We start from the raw sequence: 27382 nt of genomic DNA on the forward strand, positions 1-27382 counted from the left end.
ACCATCTGACAAGTATGAGGTGCAGCATTTCACCTGAGAAAAGGCTCATCATCACCCTGAAGTAAGAAGCCATATTCGAAGCCATAAAAAAAAATTGTTGGCCATCTTTTTTGCACCTTTCCCCCCTCCATTTATCTCCCCTCCATCTACAAAAATTTCTGTGGTTTTAGTGCCCATGTTTGACCATCTGACAAGTATGAGGTGCAGCATTTCACCTGAGAAAAGGCTCATCATCACCCTGAAGTAAGAAGCCATATTCGAAGCCATAAAAAAAATTTGTTGGCCATCTTTTTTGCACCTTTCCCCCCTCCATTTATCTCTTTAACCCTTTCATGACCAAGGGTCATTGATGCCCCAGTGTCCAGGTCAAAATTTACAAATCTGACATGCGTCACTTTATGTGGTAATAGCTTTGGAACACTTTTACTTATCCACACCATTCTGAGATTGTTTTCTCGTGACACATTGTACTTCATGATAGTCATATATTTGAGTCAATATATTTCACCTTTATTTATGAAAAAATCCCAAATTTACCAAAAATTTGGAAAAATTCACAATTTTCCAAATTTCAATTTCTCTGCTTCTAAAACAGAAAGTCATACCTAATAAAATATTCATTACTTAACATTCCCCATATGTCTACTTTATGTTGGCATCATTTTTGAAATGTAATTTTATTATTTTAGGACGTTACAAGGCTAAGAAGTTTAGAAGCAATTCTTACAATTTTTAAGAAAATTTCCAAAACCCACTTTTTAAGGACCAGTTCAGGTCTGAAGTCACTTTGTGGGGTTTACATAGTGGAAACCCCCCATAAATGACCCCATTGTAGAAACTACACCCCTCATGTTACGCAAAACTGATTTTACTAACTTTGTTAACCCTTTAGGCGTTCCACAAGAATTCAAGGAAAATGGAGATGAAATTTCTAAATTGCACTTTTTTGGCAGATTTTCCATTTTATAATTTTTTTTTCTTTAACACATTGAGAGTTAACAGCCAAACAAAACTCAATATTTATTACCCTGATTCCGCGGTTTACATAAACACCCCACATGTGGTCGTAAACTGCTGTACGGGCACACGGCAGGGCGCAGAAGGAAAGGAATGCCATACAGTTTTTGGAAGGCAGATTGTGCTGGATTGGTTTTCTGAACGCCATATGTTTTTTATTTTTCTGCCCATCGTCTTGTGCAGGGGCTCGTTTTTTGCAGAAAGTGTGGAGGTTTATATTGGTACCATTTTTGGGTACATAGGATTTTTTGATCATTCATTATTACACTTTATGGGGCAAGGTGACCCAAAAATTGGCTGTTTTGGAACAGTTTTCATTTATTTATTTTTACAGCGTTTATCTGAGGAGTTAGGTCATGTGATATTTTTATAGAGAAGATCGTTACGGACGTGGCAATACCTAATATGTATACTTTTTCTTATTTATTTAAGTTTTACACAATAATAGCATTTCTGAAACCAAAAAAATGATGTTTTAGTGTCTCTATAGTCTGAGAGCCATAGCTTTTTTATTTTTTGGGCGATTGTCTTAAATAGGGTATCATTTTTTGCGGGACGAGGTGACGGTTTGATTGATACTATTTTGGCGGTCAAACGCCTTTTTGATCGCTTGCTGTTGCACTTTTGTGATGTAAGGTGACAAAAATGGCTTTTTTTTTACACCGTTTTTTATTTTTTATTTTTTATGGTGTTTATCGGACGGGGTCTATCATGTGATATCTTTATAGAGACGGTCGTTACGGACGCGGTGATACCTAATATGTGTAGTTTTTTCATTTTTAATTTTTTATAGGAAAATGTTATTTTTTTTTAATTTTACATTTTTATTTAATAATTTTAACTTTTATTTTTTTTCACTTTTTTTTATCAAGTCCCTCTTGGATCATGAAGATCCAGTGGGGCTGATGGCTGTACTATACTTTGCAATGCTCTTGCATTGCAAAGTGTAATACATTCAGATGCCCTGTAGGTGGCAACAGCGGACGCTTTTGCAAAGCGTCCGGTTGCCAGGGCAACCATCGGGGCTGCCATCGCAGCGCAGCAGCCCCGATGGTGGAGAGAGGGAGCCCCCTCCCTCTATTAACCCCATAGATGCTGCTGCCGCAGCATCTATGGGGTCACAGAATTTACAGCAGAGTGTCAGCATAGAGCTGACACTCTGATGATGGCGGCGGCTCAGGAATGGAGCCGCCGCCATCAAACAGCAGGGGGGCAGACGGGGGTCAGCGCTGGAAGGGGGAGGGGGGGAGGGAGGTATGACAAGGCAGCAGGGGGCGGACTCAAGGAGGGGGCAGTGCCGCAGCACTAGGAACAGACGGAGGGGGCACATATGGGCCTGCACAGATCGGGGCAGGGGGGTAAGTGTCTGCACGCACAGATCGGGGGCGGGGGGCTGCACAGATGGGGGGCTGCAAGGACACTGATTTCAGGCTCTGATCTGCAGAGCGCAGATCAGAGTCTGAAACCGGCATTTTAACACTGCCGCGATCCGATTGGTTAGTCTGCACAGACTAACCAATCGGATCGATTGCCGGCAAGGGGCCACTCTGATTGGTCCCTTGCCGGCATTACTGCACTGTATGCTGTCCGTGACAGCAGCAGGGCAGGGGCAGAAGCTTTAATCCAAGCGCTTTGCAGCGCTTGGATTAAAGAGCTGCCAGAACGTATATATACGTGGTAGCTGCACGGGGTATGTGCAGCTATCACGTATATATACAGATTGCGGTCGGGAAGGGGTTAATTACAGATTCCTCGCGACCGGCAACTCTTATGGGTCACTGCATTTTTAATTCCTGTTGGAGATCTAGACCATATCTAGGATCATCCAATACACTTGTGAAGTCATCTGGGAGTGACTCAGAGAGACAATGAGCCCACAGCAGAAGATTGGATATGTGTCAATGAGGGCTTTAAACAATCTGCTTAGTTTCTGAACTGCATCAGGGCAATGGATGGAAAACACGTACGTGTTAAGAAGCCATCTCACTCATGGTCTTGATACTTCAATTATACCCAATATTTTTCGGTGGTGCTTGTTGATATCAGTGCCTATGGATGCACTTCAGATGCCCAGTCTTTCGTGCTTCTATAATAGATGGATGGTTTTAGGTCAACAAGAAGACTTCCCTGATCTGCATGACCACCGGCTTCATTTTTCATTGTGGCTGATGAAGGGTTTGCATTGACACCCCACGTGACCCAAGACATGATTTGGATGACAGAAAGTGTATCTTCTACCGGTTGACAAGAGCCTGTTGGTACCGAAAATGCACTTTTGGAATACTTACAAGTGAAGGATGTTCCTGTTGGCTATTCAGATAAATCCGGAGAATGCAACCCTGGTACCTCAGGCCTGTATGATTCTACACAACTTCATCAGGACTTACAATGCTTCTTTTGATGCTGACCTGGACCAATATCTGACATCAATCGGCTAACTTTTTGAGTTTCAGTAATCAGGTTATAAGAAGTAATCAACTTCACTGACAACCTCAGATTGGAATCTACAGTTGCATCATGTGCAAAAAAAAAATCCCCAATTAAGTAATAAAAAAAATGTTAAAAATAGAAAAAAATTAAATAGACATATTTGGTATTGCTGCGTCCGTGACAGCCGGCTCTATAAATATATAACATAATCCACACCGTCCGATAAACATCATAAAAAAAAAAAAAAACTGTGTCAAAAAAAGCCATTTTTGTCACCTTACATCACAAAAAGTGCAACACCAAGTGATCAAAAATGCGTATGTCCCAAAAAATTGTACTAATAAAACCGTAAGCTCTTCCCGCAAAAAAATAAGCCCCTACATAAGAAAAAAACAAAAAAAACTATAGCTCTAAGAACATGGAGACATTAAAACATCATTTTTTGTTTCAAAAAGCTATTATTGTGTTAAAGGGGGTATCGCCACGTCCATAACAACCAGCTCTATAAAAATATCAAATGACCTAACCACTCACGTGAACTACCGTAATAAAAATAAAAACAATGCCAAAAAAGCAATTTTTTGTCACTTAACATCAGTTCAACACCAAGCGATCAAAAAGGCGTATGCCCCCAAAATAGTACCAATTAAACCATAACCTCATCCTGCAAAAAATGAGACCCTAACTAAGACAATTGGTCAAAAAATAAAAAAAGCTATGACTGTCAGACTATGGAGACACTAAAACATTTTTTTTTAGTTTAAAAATGCTATTATTGTGTAAAACTTTAATAAATAAGAAAAAGTATACATATTAAGTATTGCCGCATCCGTAACAACCTGTTCTATAAAGATATCACATGACTTAACCCCTTAGGTGAACGCTGTAAAAATAAATAAATATAAACTGTGCTAAAACAACCAATTTTTTGGTCACCTTGCCCCATAAAGTGTAATAAGAAATGATCAAAAAATCATATGTACCAAAAAATGGTACCAATAAAAACATCAACTCTTCCTTCAAAAAAATAGCCCCTGCACGTCCTGGCAGAAAAATAAAGACACAAAAACATAATTATTTTTTTCAAAAATGATTTATTATGTAAAACTGAAACAAACAAAGAAAGTAGACATATTTGATATAATTGCATCCGTAACAACCTGCTCTATAAAAAATAGCACATGATCTACCCTGTCAGATGAATGTTGTAAAAAATAAAAACAGTGCCAAAGCAGCCATTTTTTTGTTACCTTGCCTCCCAAAAAACGTAATATAGAGCAATTAAAAAACATATGTACCCCAAAATAGTACCAATAAAACTGGCACCTTAACCCCTAGTTTCTAAAATGGGGTCAACTTTTGGGAGTTTCTACTATAAGGGTGCATCAGGGGGGCTTCAAATGGGACATGGCATCTAAAAACCAGTTCAGCAAAATCTGCCTTCCAAAAACCATCCTTTTCTTCTGCGCCATTCCTTGTGCTTTTATATCAGTTTATAACCACATGTGGGGTGTTTATGTAAACCGCAGAATCAGGGTAATAAACATTAAGTTTTGTTTGGCTGTTAATCCTCGATGTGTTAAATAAAAAAATGGCTTAAAATGGAAAATCTGCCAAAAAAGTGAAATTTAGAAATTTTATCTCCATTTTCCTTTAATTCTTATGGAACACTTAAAGGGTTAAAAAAAGTTTGTAAAATCAGTTTTGAGTAACTTGAGGGGTTTAGTTTCTACAGTGGGGTCATTTATGGGGGGTTTCCACTGTTTAAGCCTCACAAAGTGACTTCAGAAACTGGTCCTTAAAAAGTGGGTTTTAGAAATTTTCTTAAAAGAGAAAAGGAAGAGAACGAAGCATATAGGGTTGCTACGTCAGAAAAAAGAGCCTGCAACCAGTTGGGAGGTCACGTGATCCCTGCTGGAATCGCAGAATTGGCAAAGCAACCGACAGGTAAGTACTGCTCAAAGTGTCTTCTCTCCACAGAAAGAATCGTTTTAGGTACAGGCCTGGAGAATTCTCCACTTTGATTGACAGGGCCATTCATGATGAAGTCTTTGCTGCCTGGCCCGGTCAATCAAAGTGGAGAGTTCTCCAGGCCTGTACCAAAAAAGATTCTTTCTGTGAAGAGAAGTGGAGAGGATGCGACAGTTGCAAAGGGAGCTGAGCCTCTAGGTGTAATGGCCACACCCTCGTTGCTCCCAGAGACTCATTTGCCTATATTAAAACATCATTTTTCGCTCATTTTCTGGAGAAGAAAAAGTTCAGTCTCCAGAAGCATCAAAACTTCTTTAGTGTAAGAACTGTGGAATTAGCTTCCTCAAGACATGGTCACAGCAGGAACAGTGGACAGTTTTAAATAGGGTTTAGATGAATTCTTAAAAGTAATTAATGCTTATGAAAACGTGTAGAAATCTGAGTCTCACTTCCTTCTGGGATTCGCGTCCCCACCTATTCCTTGGTTGAACTTGATGGACTTATGTCTTTTTTCAACCGTATTATTTATGTAACTATGCAGTCACATATGAACATGGGACCAACACAGATGTCTTCAGCTGCGAAGCGCACATGCAACAGGTCAGCCAGTTTCTTAGGTACAAATCTGCAGACAGATGCCCTTTAAATAAAGTGTAAAAAAAATGTATGGACTCCATGACGGAAACAGAATGGACCCTATTATTGTCAATGAGGTCATCCATCATGTTGTCTATCATGTAATGGCGCTTCCTTTATTTTTGTTTTATGAAGAAAAAAAAAGTGGAACGCAGATTTCAACATACCCTAACAGTATGTTCTCATGCAGCTGTTGAGGGGCAATTAAAACAGTATCAAAAACTTGTGGGAAAAACTGCATTTTGTTTTTTTGGATGCGGTTTTGATGCATGTTTTAACAAAACCTCAACCTCTACGTATAAACATACCCTAATAGAGGCAAGGGCATATCAGCACACCCAGGAAGGCTTGCGAAAAGTTTGACAATACTAGGAGTTTTACAAAAACATTCCTGACCAGTCCAGTCTGTGTGATGAACGCCACAGCATAATTTTATGTAGTCACTTTTTATGAATCTTTACAGCATTTATTAGGAACTGTTTGTGGGCTTTTTTTTTCTTTTTTGTTTTTAGCTTTCCGTCCAATATTAAAAAAAAATAAAAAATATTAAACAGGTGCCTGGCTGCACTTTGTGATGATTGTATTATGAACACACATGTCATCACTCCAGAGCTATTGCATTTTAATATTTTTCATCTGCCGCTATTGCTTGCACCTGTAACTGGTTAGCCGTGAGTGATTTGCAGCCTGGGATCTTCTTTCTTTTACCGTTGTCCACTTTTTTGATCCTTATATGTAGCTGATGTTTGGCATCTGGAAAGATTCAGTTCCTTGCATATGAATATGATATTGAAGAAGTTTACCAAAACACATTTTATTTGATTTTGCTGTTTGATTTCTTGGATCAGTTTTATTGCTGTAACGTGTCAGCTGTGTTTTGACCTGCAACGTTCTCAATTTATCAAGAAGTTTTTTTTGCATCCCTCTCCAATTAGACCCTGCTGCGGGTCACGTCCCAGCTGGGAAGAGAGAGGCACGGTATGAAATACTTATCAGCATGAGCAGCAACGTGCTTGCTTTGGTTTTGTCAGCTGGGTTGATTCTACTAAATGAGTCATTATAGTGAACTTATCCACTGTACAGAGTAAGTACTGTTTCCATTACCCAGGTCATCGATGTCCAGCTGGTAGCCAGCATAAATCAGGTGTGGCCTTTAGGCCCTTCATCAGTGTGCCTATACGTGTGCAGGTTTTTGTTCATGTTTTTTTATACAGACATACCTCACTGAACGCCTGCTGCTCAGACTTTGATGATTTCTGGGTTCCCACCTATCTCTGCTTCCTGTTTCTTTTTGACATTTAGAAAATGACCATTTAGCATTGGCAGGCTGCATCGATGACCCTCATCAGCCAATCATTAAGAGGGTCCAGGAAGCAGAGGCCAGGCGGGGACCTGGAAATTATTGGAACATACTTTTTTTGCCAGTTAAAAAAATATTTTGGCAACACCGATCCTTAAATGATCCACAGCAGTTGTTTTTTTCCTTCCAAAATCACACAGATGATATCTGAATGATTTTCGATTTGCCTTTTAAGAGATCCTAATGGTAATTAATGATAGTTAAACTGGAATAAGTGTTATATAGCAACTAGGGTGGAGCGAATTGAAGTATCCAAAGTGGACTTTGATCCAAATTTTAGGGAAAATTTGATTAGCCTTGAAGCCGAGTTCCCTTGTGATTCATGGTAATGAATCAATTTATTCTGAAATGTCGTTAAAAAAAGAAATACATCCCTCATCCATTTGAGTGTGAAGAGGCCACAGCAAGCATCTTGATTAAAGCTCCCGCGCAAAATTTCATGCGCGGTGACGTATGACGTTGGCGCACTGGACAGATTTTGTGCGGGATCTCTAATCAAGATGGCCATGGCAGCCTCTTCCCACTCAAATGGCCATCTTGATTAGAGATCCCGCGCAGAATCTGGCCAGCGCGCCAACGTCATACGTCACCGTGCATGAAATTTTGCGTGGGATCTTTAATCAAGATGGTTGCTGTGGCCTCTTCACACAGTTTTTTTTTGTTCCTTACAAAATACCACAGATGATATCTGAATGATTTTCGATTTGCCTTTTAAGAGATCCTAATGGTAATTAATGATAGTTAAACTGGAATAAGTGTTATATAACAACTACAGTGGAGCGAATTGAAGTATCCAAAGTGGACTTTGATCAAAATTTTAGGGAAAATTTGATTATCCTTGAAGCCTAGTTTCCTTGTGCTTCATAGTAATGAATCAATTTATTCTAAAATGTCGTAAAAAAAAAGAAATACATCCCTCATCCATTTGAGTGTAAAGAGGCCACAGCAACCATCTTGATTAAAGATCCCGCGCAAAATTTCATGCGCAGTGACTTATGACGTTGGCGTGCTGGCCAGATTTTTTGCGGGATCGCTAATCAAGATGGCCATGGCAGCCTCTTCCCACTCAAATGGATAAGGTGAGTATTTTTATTTTTTTTATTAGTAGTATTACTGCCATAATGTAGCCCTGACAGCATAGTATCATTTAGTGGCCACACAGTACTTCCCTATATTTAAATACTATTACAGAAAGTTAAGACATAATGGTTCAATACAGACTAATATAGTCATATTAAAGGTCCAGTGCTGTTCAGTACCTATATACTACCACAATACAATTCTTAATAAAAGTATCATATGGCTCCCAAATAATTCTGCCATATGGTGATTACATAATATTACAAAACCGTGAACAGTTCAATAACACTACATACTTCTAAAATAATACTACAGGCTACTATTAGATAGATAGATAGATAGATAGATAGATAGATAGATAGATAGATAAATAGATAGTCCTGCCCTAATGACTACCACACAGGCAGCTGTTTGATAAAAGTTGCATGAATGCTGATTTTCGTACCATTACTCAAAATAGTTACCTAAATGCTGGATGCAATTTGTGAAGAACAGTGTAATGGTTTGGGACGCCTGTTTAACAATAGTGCTTCCACAATCTAAGGCCTCATGCACACGACCGTTGTGTGCATCCGTGGCCGTTGTGCCGTTTTCCGTTTTTTTTCACGGACCCATTGACTTTCAATGGGTCCGTGGAAAAATCGGAAAATGCACCGTTTGGCAGCCGCATCCGTGAGCCGTGTTTCCTGGCCGTGAAAAAAATATGACCTGTCCTATTTTTTTCACGGCCAACGGTTCACGGGCCCATTCAAGTCAATGGGTCCGTGAAAGAACACGGATGCACACAAGATTGGCATCCGTGTCCGTGATCCGTGGCCGTAGGTTTTAGTTTCATACAGACGGATCCGAAGATCCGTCTGCATAAAAGCTTTTTCAGAGCTGAGTTTTCACTTCGTGAAAACTCAGATCCGACAGTATATTCTAACACAGAAGCGTTCCCATGGTGATGGGACGCTTCTAGTTAGAATACACTACAAACTGTGTACAAGACTGCCCCCTGCTGCCTGGCAGCACCCGATCTCTTACAGGGGGATATGATAGTGCGGCACCTGAAGGGGTTAATTGTACTATCATATCCCCCTGTAAGAGATCAGGGCTGCCAGGCAGCAGGGGGCAGACCCCCCCCCCCTCCCCAGTTTGAATATCATTGTGCGGCCCCCCCCTCCCCTGTTGTTAACTCGTTGGTGGCCAGTGTGCGCACCCCCCTCCCTCCCTCCCTCTATTGTTTTAATACATTGGGGCCAGTGTGCGCGCACCCCCCCAACCCCCCCCCCTCCCTCCCTCTATTGTTTTAATACATTGGGGCCAGTGTGCGCACCCCCCCCCCTCCCTCCCTCTATTGTAATAATAGCATTGGGGCCAGTGTGCGCACACCCCCCCCCCCCCCCCCCCCGATCATCGGTGGCAGCGGAGTAGAAGATTTTCATACTTACCTGGCTGCTGGCTGCTGCGATGTCTGCGTCCGGCCGGGAGCTCCTCCTACTGGTAAGTGACAGCAATGCGCCGCACAGACCTGTCACTTACCAGTAGGAGGAGCTCCCGGCCGGACACAGAGATCGCAGCAGCCAGCAGCCAGGTAAGTATGAATCTTCTACTCCGCTGCCACCGATGATCGGGGGGGGGGGGCACACTGGCCCCAATGCTATTATTACAATAGAGGGAGGGAGGGGGGGGGGGTTGGGGGGCGCGCACACTGGCCCCAATGCTATTATTACAATAGAGGGAGGGAGGGGGGGCGCACACTGGCCACCAACGAGTTAACAACAGGGGAGGGGGGGCCCACTGGCCACCAATGAGTTAAAAACAGGGGGGGGGGGGTCTGCCCCCTGCTGCCTAACTTGCACAACGTCCGTGTGCATGAGGCCTAACTTGGAGCTGGCCAGCCACTATGGTTAGCATTATCTAATGACCCCAGATTTTCACCCTTTAGCCTCTGTACAGTAGTAGCCAACTTTTGGAGCAAACAGGTGGAAAGTGTAACCAAATGGAGCCAAAAATCAATACTAGTTAACAGCAGAGAACATCCAAGCCTGGCGAGATCCAGGCAGCAGGGGACAGTCATGTACACAGTTTTTTTGTATATTCTAACCTGAAGCGTCTCCATCACCATGGGAACGCCTCTGTGTTAGAATATACTGTCGGAAATGAGTTTCACGATGTAGCTCATATCCGACAGTATATTCTAACATAGAGGCGTTCCCATGGTGATGGGGACGCTACAAGTTAAAATATACCATCGGATTGGAGAAAAATCCAATCCGATGGTATAACAGAACTCCAGACTTTACATTGAAAGTCAATGGGGACGGATCCGTTTGAAATGGCACCATATTGTGTCAACATCAAACGGATCCGTCCCCATTGACTTGCATTGTAATTCAGGACGGATCCGTTTGGCTCCGCACGGCCAGGCGGACACCAAAATGACTTTTTTTTCATGTCCGTGGATCCTCCAAAAATCAAGGAAGACCCACGGACGGAAAAACGGTCACGGATCACGGACCAACGGAACCCCGTTTTGCGGACCGTGAAAAAAAACGTCCGTGTGCATGAGGCCTAACTTGGAGCTGGCCAGCCACTATGGTTAGCATTATCTAATGACCCCAGATTTTCACCCTTTAGCCTCTGTACAGTAGTAGCCAACTTTTGGAGCAAACAGGTGGAAAGTGTAACCAAATGGAGCCAAAAATCAATACTGGTTAACAGCAGAGAACATCCAAGCCTGGCGAGATCCAAAACAGTTTTCAAAAAAAGTAGCCCCAACGTTGTGGGCAGGTTTGAAATAACAGAAGGCAGGGCCAACATAAGTAGGTGGAACCATCATTACTATTTGTGGCACCTAATACCACCCCAAATACCACAATAGAGGGAGGGAGGGGGGGGGGGGGTTGGGGGGGCGCGCACACTGGCCCCAATGCTATTATTACAATAGAGGGAGGGAGGGAGGGGGGTGCGCACACTGGCCACCAACGAGTTAACAACAGGGGAGGGGGGGCCCACTGGCCACCAATGAGTTAAAAACAGGGGGGGGGGGTCTGCCCCCTGCTGCCTGGCAGCACCTGCCAGGCAGCAGGGGACAGTCATGTACACAGTTTTTTTGTATATTCTAACCTGAAGCGTCTCCATCACCATGGGAACGCCTCTGTGTTAGAATATACTGTCGGAAATGAGTTTCACGATGTAGCTCATATCCGACAGTATATTCTAACATAGAGGCGTTCCCATGGTGATGGGGACGCTACAAGTTAAAATATACCATCGGATTGGAGAAAAATCCAATCCGATGGTATAACAGAACTCCAGACTTTACATTGAAAGTCAATGGGGACGGATCCGTTTGAAATGGCACCATATTGTGTCAACATCAAACGGATCCGTCCCCATTGACTTGCATTGTAATTCAGGACGGATCCGTTTGGCTCCGCACGGCCAGGCGGACACCAAAATGACTTTTTTTTCATGTCCGTGGATCCTCCAAAAATCAAGGAAGACCCACGGACGGAAAAACGGTCACGGATCACGGACCAACGGAACCCCGTTTTGCGGACCGTGAAAAAAAACGTCCGTGTGCATGAGGCCTAACTTGGAGCTGGCCAGCCACTATGGTTAGCATTATCTAATGACCCCAGATTTTCACCCTTTAGCCTCTGTACAGTAGTAGCCAACTTTTGGAGCAAACAGGTGGAAAGTGTAACCAAATGGAGCCAAAAATCAATACTGGTTAACAGCAGAGAACATCCAAGCCTGGCGAGATCCAAAACAGTTTTCAAAAAAAGTAGCCCCAACGTTGTGGGCAGGTTTGAAATAACAGAAGGCAGGGCCAACATAAGTAGGTGGAACCATCATTACTATTTGTGGCACCTAATACCACCCCAAATACCACTCATAAAATACTGCCCCAGCAGCACTAATACCTCCCCAAAAACTGCCCCTCTGTAGTGGCCAATGCCAGCTGCTGCATTCTCCTTCCCTAGTTGCCTCAGGATGGCAATACAGTGAATTAATGAGTCAAGAGGAGAACATCAGATGATTACCTGGTTGGCTGGCTGTCTTGAGGAGGGCTCAGGTGGCCCCCTGGGCATCGGCCCACCGGGAAGTTTCCCTGTAGGGTCAGTGATCAACCCTGGAGAGATGGATAATAAGTATATATTAGGTCATTGCTGTTCACAACTAGATTAATCTAGATTCACACCGTAATATAGTTAATTTAGGGTGTAGTCAAAACATTTTGTTGACACCCACCATTTTTATTTTGCGCAAAGGTTTTACGATGACTCATTGCAATAGAACATGGATTACATACAAGAGGAAATAACTGTAGCCAGAGAAGAAACTGTTCTGTGCTGTTCTTCTTGCTTGTTGAAGTGAAAAATGGAATGAGAGTGCTGCATGTGGACTTTTTATTGTAAGTTTGAAAATATTTGAAGAGTCCATGAACCTGTACATCTTCTGGGAACAGTTTTAATTCCTTAGCCATGATTAATCAGTAGGCTCTGTGCCCAAAGGCATTACAGGGGAAAATTAATGTGAGGTTGATTTTATTTTTTATGTTAGGCTAGAAGTAAATAGTTTTGTACAGGTGTTTTTGATACCTGAGACATATGAGACATCTGAGCAGCATGCAGTGGCTGTGGAGCTCACCTTTTCACCTGGAAGGTGTGATAGTGTTACCAAAATGGAATGCAATATGGAACATGAACTCTAATAATATATTGTCTCTAGAGTCACTAGAGGGTTACTTGGCGTTGTACTTTATGCATTTCTTGTATCTTGTGCCAACAAATCACAGGTGCACACCATATGAGCAGGTGAAGCATTGATTGTGAAGGGTGAGGTATGAACGGACTGTGTGGCTGCTGCACGTGTTCCAGAAAACTGTGGTGTTGGTCATAAAAAGCTACAGTTTTCAGAAAATGACTCAAGGAATATATGTATATTTACAAATTATCATCTACACGCCAGGATCGTGAGGTTACTCTGAGTGTGTAAAGAATCACAAGTGGATAGCGTGTCTAAAAGAAACATATTAGCACAGTGATAATTGCCACTGAAAACATTACTGCCATTTTAATATTTATGATGTTTTTTTTATTACACAGATTGAGTTCACATTTCCCAGCACTTTTGCTTGTTCAGTTTCTGCACAGACTTTGTTCTGGTAATTTACATTCTGAATCGTCTTTAGAGCAGATACTGCACAAGAATCTAAGGGAAAGCATACTCCCCAATTCAGCAAAGAGCTGAGGTCATGCTTAAACATTGTGCCCGCATCGTGGCCATGTTTTACCAGATACAGTAGGGTTTTATGTAATAAAAAAATAAACTTTGAACTAGATTTACTAATGTGTCTGTGTCAAAAATCTATGTAGAAAGTGGCACAATTTGGTACGGCTTACCAGAAAGGGTGGAGGTGAGGCTTAAAATATGCCAAAAATCTGTCTCAAAGTAAGCCAACCAATAGTTAGTACAGAGTCAGAAAAAAGTGTCTACCTTTGCACCTGCACCAGATTTATCATCCAACCCGAGCCCCTGTGATAAATCTGGCACAGGTCTAGACAGCCTAAGTTTAAACCATCTACAGGATTAGTAAATCTGGACCTTTATTTTACAAGATGTCAGAAAAAAAGCATATATTTATAGCCTTGAAAAAGACCCTTACCAGTACTGCTGCCTACTCATTTCCCCGCTGCTGGTTGTCCAGACAGCAATACACACAGATTAATGGAAATGTGTCATCAGAAAATGACCTATTGTTTAAATAACATTTTTATGTTTAACATTTTTAAAGAATTTTTGATGATGGTTATTTTTTATTTTCCATGTCAATATCTATATTTAAACAAAAAATAAATAAAAATGGTGCAGTTTTCGCACTGACCACTAATAGTGTTGAGCGCGAATATTCGAATTGCGAATTTTTTTCTCGAATATCGCAATTTCGAGATTTCGCGAATATTTAGAATATTGTTCTATATATTCGCGAATTCGAATATTCGTTTATTTTTTATTTTTATTATTATATTTTTTTCTTTCCCACTTCTCTAAAGTTGTTCTTACCTGTCCTTTGGATTCCTGGCTTCCTGGCTGCTCCAGTCAGTGGCGTTTTCAACTTACTGCTATATTCCATATTAGCTAAATTACAATCTAATCTATATGTGTATTTTACAAAATTTCGCAATAGTCGAAATTGCGATGCGAGTAATATAATACGAAATAATCGCATGAAGATTTCAACTTAGCACTGCTATATTCCATATTCTAGCCTAATATGGAATATAACTGTGCTAAGTTAGCACTGCTATATTCCATATTAGGCTAGAATATGGAATATAGCAGTACTAAGTTGAAATCTTCATGCGATTATTTCGTGTTATATTACTCGCATCGCAATTTCGACTTTTGCAAATGTTCTTAATATTGCTCTAACTTCGTCTTTTAGAATATTCGTAATATTCTGAAAGACGAAGTTAGAGCAATATTACGAATATTCTAAAAGACGAAGTTAGAGCAATATTACGAAATTTCGTAAAATACACATATAGATTGTAATTTAGCTAATATAGTGCTATAATCCCTTTTTTTTCCTCTAATCTTTTTTTGCCTCTTCTGAACTTAAGTTTTGTAAAATATGTTACCTATTAAAAAATATTACTATAGCAGTATATTAGCTTAAATACAATCTATGTGTATTTTACGAAATTTCATAATATTGCTCTAACTTCTTCTTTTAGAATATTCGTAATATTCTAAGAGACGAAGTTATAGCAATATCACGAAATTTCGTAAAATACACATATTAGCCTAGCCATAGTCAATTAGCATAGGAACGTTGCCTTATACTATCAAGATAAATAATCGCAATACGCGAAAAATAAATCGCATTTTGTTCGCGATAATTGGAATAATTACGAATATTCGATTTCGACGAATATAACACGAATATTCATTTGAATATTCGCGAAATATCGCGAAATCGAATATGGCACCTCCCGCTCATCACTAACCACTAAGCCTAATAATAGAAAAAGGAAAAATTGTAGCAGCACAACAAAAAAATGTATATATAGTTCCTTACTGGTGGTGCCCGCTGTGTCGGAAGCCAGTCTTGAACTTCCCCAACTTCAGATGCAATCACAAAAGAAACCGCAGCACTCTCCAGCCTTGTTCTTTCCAAATTTATTCACCAATACAATGCGACGTTTCGATCTGTGTGATCTTTCTTAAGCAATTTGCGAATCTCGGTCAAATGTCAACTTTGTATAAAAAAAATTGAAAAGTTGTCTTTTGCCGAGATATTTCTCTCACCCAGTATGGGTATATGTAAAATGACACCCCAAAACACATTGCCCAACTTCTCCTGAGTACGGCGATACCACATGTGTGACACTTTTTTGCAGCCTAGGTGGACAAAGGGGCCCACATTCCAAAGAGCACCTTTAGGATTTCACAGGGCATTTTTTACACATTTTGATTTCAAACTACTTCTCACACATTAGGGCCCCTAAAATGCCAGGGCAGAATAAATACCCCACACGTGACCCCAGTTTAGAAAGAAGACACCCCAAGGTATTTCGTGATGGGCATAGTGAGTTCATGGAAGTTTTTATTTTTTGTCACAAGTTAGTGGAATATGAGACTTTGTAAGAAAAAAAAAATCATCATTTTCCGCTAACTTGTGACAAAAATAAAAAATTCTAGGAACTCGCCATGCCCCTCACGGATGACCTTGGGGTGTCTCCTTTCCAAAATGGGGTCACTTGTGGGGTAGTTATACTGCCCTGGAATTTTAGGGGCCCTAATGCGTGAGAAGTAGTTTGAAATCAAAATGTGTAAAAAATGCCCTGTGAAATCCTAAAGGTGCTCTTTGGAATGTGGGCCCCTTTGCCCACCTAGGCTGCAAAAAATTGTCACACATGTGGTATCGCCGTACTCAGGAGAAGTTGGGCAATGTGTTTTGGGGTGTCATTTTACATATACCCATGCTGGGTGAGAGAAATATCTCGGCAAAAGACAACTTTTCCCATTTTTTTATACGTTGGCATTTGACCAAGATATTTATCTCACCCAGCATGGGTATATGTAAAATGACACCCCAAAACACATTGCCCAACTTCTCCTGAGTACGGCGATACCACATGTGTGACACTTTTTTGCAGCCTAGATGCGCAAAAGGGGCACAAATTCCTTTTAGGAGGGCATTATTAGACATTTGGATCCCAGACTTCTTCTCACACTTTAGGGCCCCTAAAATGCCAGGGCAGTATAAATGCCCCACATGTGACCCCATTTTAGAAAGAAGACACCCCAAGGTATTCAATGAGGGGCATGGCGAGTTCATAGAATTTTATATTTTTTTGCACAAGTTAGCGGAAATAGTTTGTTTTTTTTCTCACAAAGTCTCCCTTTCCGCTAATTTGGGATAAAAATTTCAATCTTTCGTGGACTCAATATGCCCCTTATGGTATACCTTGGGGTGTCTTCTTTCCGAAATGGGGTCACATGTGGGATATTTATACTGCCCTGGCATTTTAGGGGCCCTAAAGCGTGAAAAGAAGTCTGAAATATAAATGTCTAAAAAAGTTTACGCATTTGGATTCCGTGAGGGGTATGGTGAGTTCATGTGAGATTTTATTTTTTGACACAAGTTAGTGGAATATAAGACTTTGTAAGAAAAAACAAAAAAACAAAAAAATAAATAAAAATCTATTTCCGCTAACTTGTGCCCAAAAAATGTCTGAATGGAGCCTTACAGGGGGGTGATCAATGACAGGGGGGTGATCAGGGAGTCTATATGGGGTGATCACCACCCTGTCATTGATCACCCCCCTGTAAGGCTCCATTCAGACGTCCGTATGTGTTTTGCAGATTCAATCCATGGATCCGTGGATCTTTAAAAACACATACGGACGTCTGAATGGAGCCTTACAGGGGGGTGATCATCCCATATAAACTCCCTGATCACCCCCCTTTAAGGCTACATTCAGACGTCCGTATGTGTTTTGCGGATCCGATCCATGGATCCGTGGATCCGCAAAACACATACGGACGTCTGAATGGAGCCTTACAGGGGGGTGATCAATGAAAGGGGGGTGATCAATGACAGGGAGTGATCAGGGAGTCTATATGGGGTGATCACCCCCCTGTCATTGATCACCCCCCTGTAAGGCTCTATTCAGACGTCCGTATGTGTTTTGCGGATCCGATCCATGGATCTGTAAAGCACATACAGACATCTGAATGGAGCCTTACAGGGGGGTGATCAAAGACAGGGGGTGATCAGGGAGTCTATGTGGGGTGATCAGGGGTTAATAAGTGACGGGGGGTGTAGTGTAGTGTGGTGCTTGGTGCTACTTATTACAGAGCTGCCTGTGTCCTCTGGTGGCCGATCCAAGCAAAAGGGGCCATGAGAGGACCAGGTAGCAGGTATATTAGACGCTGTTATCAAGACAGCGTCTAATATACCTGTTAGGGGTTAAAAAAAATCGCATCTACAGCCTGCCAGCGAACGATCGCCGCTGCCAGGCTGTAGATCCACTCGCTTACCTGCCGATCCTGTGAACGCGCGCGCCTGTGTGCGCGCGTTCACAGGAAATCTTGCGTCTCGCGAGATGACGCATAGATGCGTGACTGTGTGCCTGAGACAGCCGCCTCTGGAACGCGATCCTGCGTTAGGCAGTCCGGAGGCGGTTAAAAGGAATGGTCAGGTCTTAGCTTTACTTTGAGTTATGGAAGAAAATAGAAATTTAGAACTCACTGAACTGTTAAAGGGAATGTGTCATCAGAAAATTACATTGTTTAAATCACATTTTTATTTTATTCTTTTTAGAATTTTTGTTTCAATTTTCCATGTTTTTATGTATACTTATTTTTTTTTTTAATACCTACAATTGGGCAATTTTCTTACTGGCCACTAAACCTAATAATTTGTTGAGACTTGTCCTATACTGGTAACTTTTCAGTAGCCATTGCATTATCATCACAGACAGAATAACAATGACAGATATCACTTATGTATGCCTAAGAAAATCTCCCATAGAAGTCAGTGAGATCCCCTCAAGTGCGACTGGAAATCAATCCAATCAGGATCTGACTCTGCTAGTCTTGGGACTTAACCTCTCGTGTTCTGCATTCATTTTGTCTTCTACCAGTGTACCCGCACCAGTGTCCTGTTGTCAGCTTCTCAGACATACCCTGGGTCCCAAGCAGCCAAGTCGATCCTGCTTGTAGTAGGTCCTGACGAACACCTAGGCTTAGTTTCATACTACCCAGAGTGGTTTTGGAAGGCTGGTAGCAGTCTTGGGGTTCACTGGCTGTGGTCCAAACGGTGACCCTAGTTCTTAAAAACGTTTTAGTTTTTAAAAATGTTCATGATTTTTGAACCATTCCTGACCAATTTCAGCTGAAAGAGGCCATTTCCATTGAATAGGTTGACCAGGATTTTGATATTGAACTATTCTCATTATAGGCCATCAATATCAGATCAGCAGAGGTCCAACACTAGTATTCCTTCCAATCAGCAGTTTCAGGGGTTTCTCCGACACCAGGAACTACACTGCTCCATCCATTGTGTAGTGGACAGAGTTGGTAACTGCAGCTCTGCTCCCACTGAATTGAGTAGTGATGCAGTTACCAGTTCCATTCACTACATAGTGTCCTCATCAAAGTCACTCAGATCCTTACACTTGCTAATTTTTACGGCTTCTAATGCATCAACTTCAACAACTGGCTGTTCACTTACTGCCTAATATATCCCACCACTAACGGATGCCATTGTCATGATATAATCAATGGTATTCACTTGGATTTAATGTCATAGCTAATTGGTGAATCTGTAGCACAAACGGGAATCTCTTTCTAGTTAAACCAATAGCGTACGTTATTCTGAATGTGTTTTAGCATCTTATCCTCCTTGTTAGAGAGCAATTATGAGGAAATGTGTTTATGTAGATTATTTTTCCATAAACCGAATCCCTTTGACAAGTGTTATTTTAGTGGAAGTGCAGCAGGCACCTCCCTCCAGGGGCCCTTTAAGAGTAAAAAGTACTTGTTTTTGTGACGCCAGTTGCAGTGAAGCAACAAGGGCACAGGGCCTCTTTTAGTGATGTAATGGATGGTACCCAGGTGTAGGAATGCCAGAGTGGTGTAGGGTTAATTAATGTTCCTTAATGTTTGGTGCATGTGTCACGGTGCTCCTACCTGGATAGCTGGACCACAAGCGTTGGCTCCGAAGCAATGAAAAGGGGGGTTATTGATGAAGGGGGAGATGGAATAAATTGAGTCCAGACTTTGTGATGAAGTTCAATAACAGCTTTACTTGAATAAACATTTCTCCAACAGTTCACAGTCTTTATCTTGGTTCCAGGAGGCTTTAGCATTAACTGTGGTAAGCAAACTCCTCTCTGCTACATCTGTCACTCTCTGGCTCTGCTGTGCTGATAGGCCTAAATGGAATATCTGCTTCTGCAGGATGCTGCAACTTCTCTCTGTAGTCTGACTCTAAGCTGGTCCAGGGAACTTCACTCCTGGCTTCAGGGGCTTCCAGCTGTGGCCTCCATATCCAGCAGAGCTGAAGGTGCTCTAGCTGGCTTAGGCTAGGCTTGGTGTGGGCACATCAATTGGCGATGTGCCCAGCCCTTGCTTCCTTCCCCTAGCAGGGGGTAAGCTAGACCTTCCCCTAGAAGGGGTATGCTAGACTGACTAGGAACTGAACTCCACCCTTGCTGCAGGAAGTGGGACTCACCACTCCTCCACAGAGGGAGAGTGTTGGGATGGAATGGAAAGCTCCAATCTATATACCTGCAGCTCTGCTATGTTTGCTGCAATCTGCTGGTGAACCAGGAACACTACATTTGAACATCACAGCTGCAAAATAGGAAATGCACATTATATAGGACTGGAAATAAATACATAGGATGACATGATAACAGAGTGCATAAGTGGTAATGCCACTCTGGGGTGTTACAGAAGCGCCTGTTGTTTTTTGGTAATTATTACAAATAATGAAGCTTGTCATTAATTATAATCTACTAATACTTATATACAGTTGCAAGAAAAAGTATGTGAACCCTTTGGAATGATATGGATTTCTGCACAAATTGGTCATAAAATGTGATCTGATCTTCATCTAAGTCACAACAATAGACAATCACAGTCTGCTTAAACTAATCAGGCTACTTTCACACTTGCGGCAGTGTGATCCGGCGGGCAGTTCCGTCGTCGGAACTGGCTGCCGGATCCGCCGATCTGCCGCTGACTGAAAGCATTTGTGAGACGGATGCGGATGCGGATCCGTCTCACAAATGCATTGCAAGGACGGCTCCGTCTCTCCGCTTGTCATGCGGACAGACGGATCCGTCTTGTACATTTTTTGCCGATCTGCGCATACCGGAACGACGGATCCGGCATTCCGGTATTCTGAATGCCGGATCCGGCGCTAATACATTCCTATGGGAAAAAATGCCGGATCCGGCGTTCAGGCATGTATTCAGTTTTTTTGGCCGGAGAGAAAACCGTAGCATGCTACGGTTTTCTCTTTTGCCTGATCAGTCAAAACGACTGAACTGAAGACATCCTGATTTAAACTGAACGGATTACTCTCCATTCAGAATGCATGGGGATAAAACTGATCAGTTTTTTTCCGGTATAGAGCCCCTGTGACGGAACTCTATGCCGGAAAAGAAAAACGCAAGTGTGAAAGTACCCTCACACACAAAGAATTAAATGTTACCATGTTTTTATTGAACACACCATGTAAACATTCACAGTGCAGGTGGAAAAAGTATGTGAACCCCTAGACTAATGACATCTCCAAGAGCTACAGTCATGTGAAAAAATTAGGACACCCTTTGAAAGCATGTGGTTTTTTGTAACATTTTTAATAAAAGGTTATTTCATCTCCGTTTCAACAATACAGAGAGATTAAAGTAATCCAACTAAACAAAGAAAACTGAAGAAAAGTATTTTCAAGATCTTCTGTAAATGTCATTCTACAAAAATGCCTATTCTAACTGAGGAAAAAGATAGGACACCCTCACATGTATTACCTCTTAAATTGGCTCAGATCTCACACAGGTATATCACACCAGGTGCACATAATTAGTAGATCGTTACTCTGCATGTTGAATGAGGCTTGCCCTATTTAAACCTCAGACATTTAGTTTGGTGTGCTCCTAAATGTTGAAGTGAGAGTGAGCACCATGGTGAGAGCAAAAGAGCTGTCAGAGGACTTCAGAAAAAAGATTGTAGCAGCCTATGAGTCTGGGAAGGGATTTAAAAAGATCTCAAAAGATTTTGAAATCAGCCATTCCACTGTCCGGAAGATAGTCTACAAGTGGAGGGCTTTCAAAACAACTGCCAACATGCCCAGGACTGGTCGCCCCAGCAAGTTCACCCCAAGAGCAGACCGCAAGATGCTAAAAGAGGTCTCCAAAAACCCTAAAGTGTCATCTCGAGAACTACAGCAGGCTCTGGCTACTGTTGATGTAGAAGTACATGCCTCTACAATCAGAAAGAGACTGTACAAGTTTAACTTGCATGGGAGGTGTGCAAGGAGGAAACCTTTGCTTTCCAAGAGAAACATCGAGGCCAGACTGACATTTGCCAGAGATAAAGTTGACAAAGACCAGGACTTCTGGAATAATGTTCTTTGGACAGATGAGTCCAAAATTGAATTATTTGGACACAACAGCAGAGGACATGTTTGGCGTAAACCAAACACAGCATTCCAAGAAAAGAACCTCATACCAACTGTGAAGCATGGAGGTGGAAGTGTCATGGTTTGGGGCTGCTTTGCTGCAGCAGGACCTGGTCAGCTCACCATCATAGAATCCACGATGAATTCTACTGTGTATCAGAAGGTGCTTGAAGAACATGTGAGACCATCAGTTAGAAAATTAAAGCTGAAGCGGAACTGGACCATGCAACATGACAATGACCCAAAACATACTAGTAAATCAACCAAAGATTGGCTGAAAAAGAAGAAATGGAGAGTCCTGGAATGGCCAAGTCAAAGTCCAGATTTGAATCCCATTGAGATGCTGTGGGGTGACTTGAAAAGGGCTGTACGTGCAAGAAACCCCTCAAACATCTCACAGCTGAAAAAGTTCTGCATTGAGGAGTGGGGTAAAATTTCCTCAGACCGATGTCGAAGACTGGTAGATGGCTACAAGAACCGTCTCACTGCAGTTATTTCAGCCAAAGGAGGTAACACTCGCTATTAGGGGCAAGGGTGTCCTATCTTTTTCCTCAGTTAGAATAGGCATTTTTGTAGAATGACATTTACAGAAGATCTTGAAAAGACTTTTCTTCAGTTTTCTTTGTTTAGTCGGATTACTTTAATCTCTCTGTATTGTTGAAACGGAGATGAAATAACCTTTTATTAAAAATGTTACAAAAAACCACATGCTTTCAAAGGGTGTCCTAATTTTTTCACATGACTGTAATTGAAGTGAGGTGTCAGCCAACTGGAGTCCAATCAATGAGATGAGATTGGAGGTGTTGGTTACAGCTGCCCTATAAAAAACATACACCAGTTCTGGGTTTGCTTTTTGCAAGAAGCATTTCCTGATGTGAATGATGCCTCGCACAAAAGAGCTCTCAGAAGACCTACGATTAAGAATGGTTGACTTGCATAAAGCTGGAAAGGGTTATAAATGTATCTCCAAAAGCCTTGCTGTTCATCAGTCCACGGTAAGACAAATTGTCTATAAGTGGAGAAAGGTCAGCACTGCTGCTACTCTCCCTAGGAGTGGCTGTCCTGTAAAGATGACTGCAAGAGCACAGCGCAGACTGCTCAATGAGGTAAAGAAGAATCCTAGAGTGTCAGCTAAAGACTTACAAAAGTCTCTGGCATATGCTAACATCCCTGTTAGCGAATCTACGATATGTAAAACACTAAACAAGAATGTATTTCATGGGAAGATACCACAGAGGAAGCCACTGCTGTCCCAAAAAAACATTGCTGCACGTTTACAGTTTGCACAAGAGCACCTGGATGTTCCACAGCAGTACTGGCAAAATATTCTGTGGACAAGATGAAACCAAAGTTGAGTTTTTGGGAAGAAACACACAACACTATGTGTGGAGAAAAAGAGGCCCAGCACACCAACATCAAAACCTCATCCCAACTGTGAAGTATGGTGGTGGGAGCATCATGGTTTGGGGCTGCTTTGCTGCGTCAGCGCCTGGACGGATTGCTATCATCGAAGGAAAAATTTATTCCCAAGTTTATCAAGACATTTTACAGGAGAACTTGTCACGGCTGAGAGTGGGGGAAACCCTCAACCGTGCGATGTCAATAAGATAAGGGTAGCTGCTAGGCCAGGATGACAGGTTCAGGTCACCTCCTAGCACATCCCTAATTCTGACCCTGACTCCTAACCGTATGAGCAAACCCAGATGGTAGGAGGGCTCATACTCCATAACCTAGGGTCCCTACTAGCCCTCATTAAATCCCTGGACTAGGAGCAGGGTAAGACGACCTGTTCCTCCTAGACACAGACAAACAGGAGTCTCACTGGCCAAGGAGAGGGGAAACATACAGCATATGGATATGGCAGGTGAGTTAAACCAATACTACACCTACCTGCCACAGACACGCTGACTGGAACCCATGCACAAGTACTGATGTCCACACAAACATTAAGGACACAGCACACACACAAATCACACAGGTACCCAGGACACCCATAGCTGCAATAAATATAAAGAGCATAAAAGCATCTTCTTAACATCATACATATATTTTTTCTGACCACAAGAGTGGCCCTCACTGGATAGATGGCATATGAGACCAGGAGGATGACTCCAGCCTAAAGCATGGCTGGAGTACCTCTCAGCTACAGGCAGCCAGCAGAAGCTAAATAGCCCAAGCAGCCACACCCACACACACATACTAGGAAAGGAGTTAACCCTTCCAACACCAGACAAGGTAAGTGTCACTTAAAGGGGAAATGCACACACAACTAAATCCCGTGCAAACCAAACATGGAAAGTGAACACATACAAACACACAGTGCTAGATGCAACCGCATGCCTTGACAGCGAGCCAACTGGCAACCAGCTTAGGCTGCTACACTGCCAACAACAACATGTTGCCAGCGGCAACCACACGTGAGACAACATACTAACTGCCCTCACCTGCGGTAGACAACAAGCAGACCGCTGACAACTGCATGCGACACAAATAGTCACGACCAAACCATAGTCGTGACAGAACTTAAAGCCATCTGTCCACCAGCTGAAGCTCAACAGAAGATGGGTTTTGCAACAGGACAACGACCCAAAGCATAGAAGTAAATCAACAACAGAATGGCTTAAACAGAAGAAAATACACTTTCTGGAGTGGCCAGTCAGAGTCCTGACCTCAACCCAATTGAGCTTAGCCCCGCCCATGCTAGTTGATACTAGTCGTGACATCAGTGGGCCGCGGTAAACAGTGAGAAGGCTGCGGCGCTGCTGGAGCACCGCTGCCTTCTCAAACAGCTGATCTGCGGGGGTCCCGAGTGTCGGACCCCCGCTGATCAGAAGCTGATGATCTATCCAGAGGATAGATCATCAGTTAAAACAAAGTGCAGAACCCCTTTAAGCAGACTGTGATTGTCTATTGTTGTGACTTAGATGAAGATCAGATCACATTTTATGACCAATTTGTGCAGAAATCCATATCATTCCAAAGAGTTCACATACTTTTTCTTGCAACTGTATTAATTAGCATTAGTTGGAAGACTATAAATTGCATCTTATAGGTCACCTCTAAGCACTAGTCATCAGTAATATTAATCCATAGTCAAGACATCCTCTGCTATGTAGTCCTATCACAGATGGAGTACCAAAATTGTGTGACCTGGAGATCCATGGCAACTGGCGCCTCCCTGTTCCTAGCAGACATGGCTGTCAGAGCACTTACCCGTTTCTTTGCTCCTGTGCTTTGGTAGTATGTGTCCCTTAGTGTCTTGCTGCTCCATCCACTCCATGCTCGTCTGCTGCCTGCTTTTTGCCTGCAGTGACAGTTCTTAAAGAGACAGTGTGTATCTTAATCTGGCCCATCTATGGTTCTTCTACCTAAAGGTATTTAAGGCACTCTCCCCTTTGAGAAGGTGCCTGAGAAATTAGTGTGTGTGGCTAGCCTCTGAAAAGGTGCATAGTACTGTTTGTTTGCCTGTGTACTGACTGCATGTAACACTTTAATGCCTGACCTAAGCCTGTTCCTCATATTGATACTGTACTGCCCACTCCAAACTGTTTACTGGATTTTAAGAACTCTTCCTGCCCTGACCTTGGCTTGTTCCTGACTATGGTTTTGCTTGATGCCTTAATTAACATTCTTGACCCAACCTTGGGTCAGCAGCTACTGAACAGAGACTACTCCAAGAGGTAGCAGCCTGGTTGTCCCCCTGCAACATAGTCCAGATCCCTGTACAAAGGTTAAATGATGAAGATGGAGGTTGGGGGGGGGCTTTGATTATGCTGTAACACGTCCTTTACACATTGTAACATGTTAAGTGCATGCAGATCTGTGCCATGCATTGGGAATGTTGTCTAGCCCACATATAGTGCTTTTAATACATGAGGTATAAAACAAGTGTAGTTCAAGAATTGGAAATAGATAATGGTAGTAAAAAAACAACTTTCTTTTGTTTTTGTTTTTGTAGCTTTTATATGTAACCACATGAAAAACACAGGATTTAAATTTATCAATGATCAGCAGTGAATATTCTCTTCTAATTGAACTGGTCCTCTTTGAAAGGGTAATAAAAATGGTCCTTGTAATTTGTTAAAGGACTTCCTCTGTAAAAAGCTACAGATGGGCCCGAAAGGAGCACCTGTTACATTGTTGGTACAACAACGCCTGCAGAGGGGCTTAATGGCTGGACTGTCTGCCTTTGTTTTCTTCAGCTCCTCTTTGTAATTTGTCATTCTTTGGGGTCTCAAGTTTACTTGTGCTTTGTTTGAAAGAACAAGCTTCAATTCTCCTTTCCAGAAAAGATAAGTCATCAACACACAGTAAAGCTGTCGAGTTAACACAGCAAAGAGCCTTTGGGAAAAATCTTATCTTAATGATGATTGAAACCACAAGAGCATTTTATTCTGCTTAACTCTCCTATTTTAAGAATGTCTAATTTAAGGAGCCATCTCAGCGCATTACCTTTCACTGTGCTATCATCTTCACAGTATTCACCCACTCACATTTTATATATTTCTGATTGTATAAATGATGGTGACAATTGTATATTAAATGGGTTGTCTGGCTTGGAGACCTTATTTTTACCCTACAAATTAAAAAAAATGTCCGAGTAGTGCAACCATTATTTTAGTTCCTTTCCGACCACCGACAGTAAATTTCAGTTGGTGGACGTGGCCGCCAGTTCTCTGCTGTTTTAAATAACAGACACCCTGCACTAATGTCTGTGACATTTAACCCTTCAGATGCCATGGTCAAATATGACCACGCCATCTGGCTGCTCTAAAACCCAGAAGCACGCACCTGTGGCAGGGCTCCATAGAAACATAGTTGATTTCTCATAGACTCCAATGCTAATGCATTGCAGTCTATGAGAGAAGCAATCTGATGATTGCTTGTTCTAGTTCCCTATGGGAACTAGAAAAAAAAGTGTCAAAACAATGTTTAAAAATAAAGAAAAATTAAATATAAATATTAAAACCGCCCCCCTTTCAACAAAATGTAAATAAAAATATGTAACCAATAATAAAAACACGCATCATGGGCATCTCTGCGTGCAAAAACGCCCATGCTATTAAAATATAAAATATTTGGCCAATTTGATGTTTTTTGGTTTATTCACATCCCACAAAAATTAAATAAAAAGTGATTAAAAAAAAGTCCTGCACACTTAAAAATGGTATCATTGAATAGTACAGATTGCCCTG

General features: G+C 41.9%; 1 protein-coding gene across 1 annotated transcript in view; it reads left to right on the forward strand.

The window, feature by feature from the left end:
• The window catches only part of CFAP299 (cilia and flagella associated protein 299), a 521421-nt gene that overhangs the window by 409949 nt on the left and 84090 nt on the right, over positions 1-27382 (forward strand). The window lies entirely within an intron of this gene.

The sequence above is a fragment of the Bufo gargarizans genome, chromosome 1 (genome assembly GCF_014858855.1).
Source record: "Bufo gargarizans isolate SCDJY-AF-19 chromosome 1, ASM1485885v1, whole genome shotgun sequence".
In the NCBI taxonomy this organism is placed as follows: domain Eukaryota; kingdom Metazoa; phylum Chordata; class Amphibia; order Anura; family Bufonidae; genus Bufo; species Bufo gargarizans.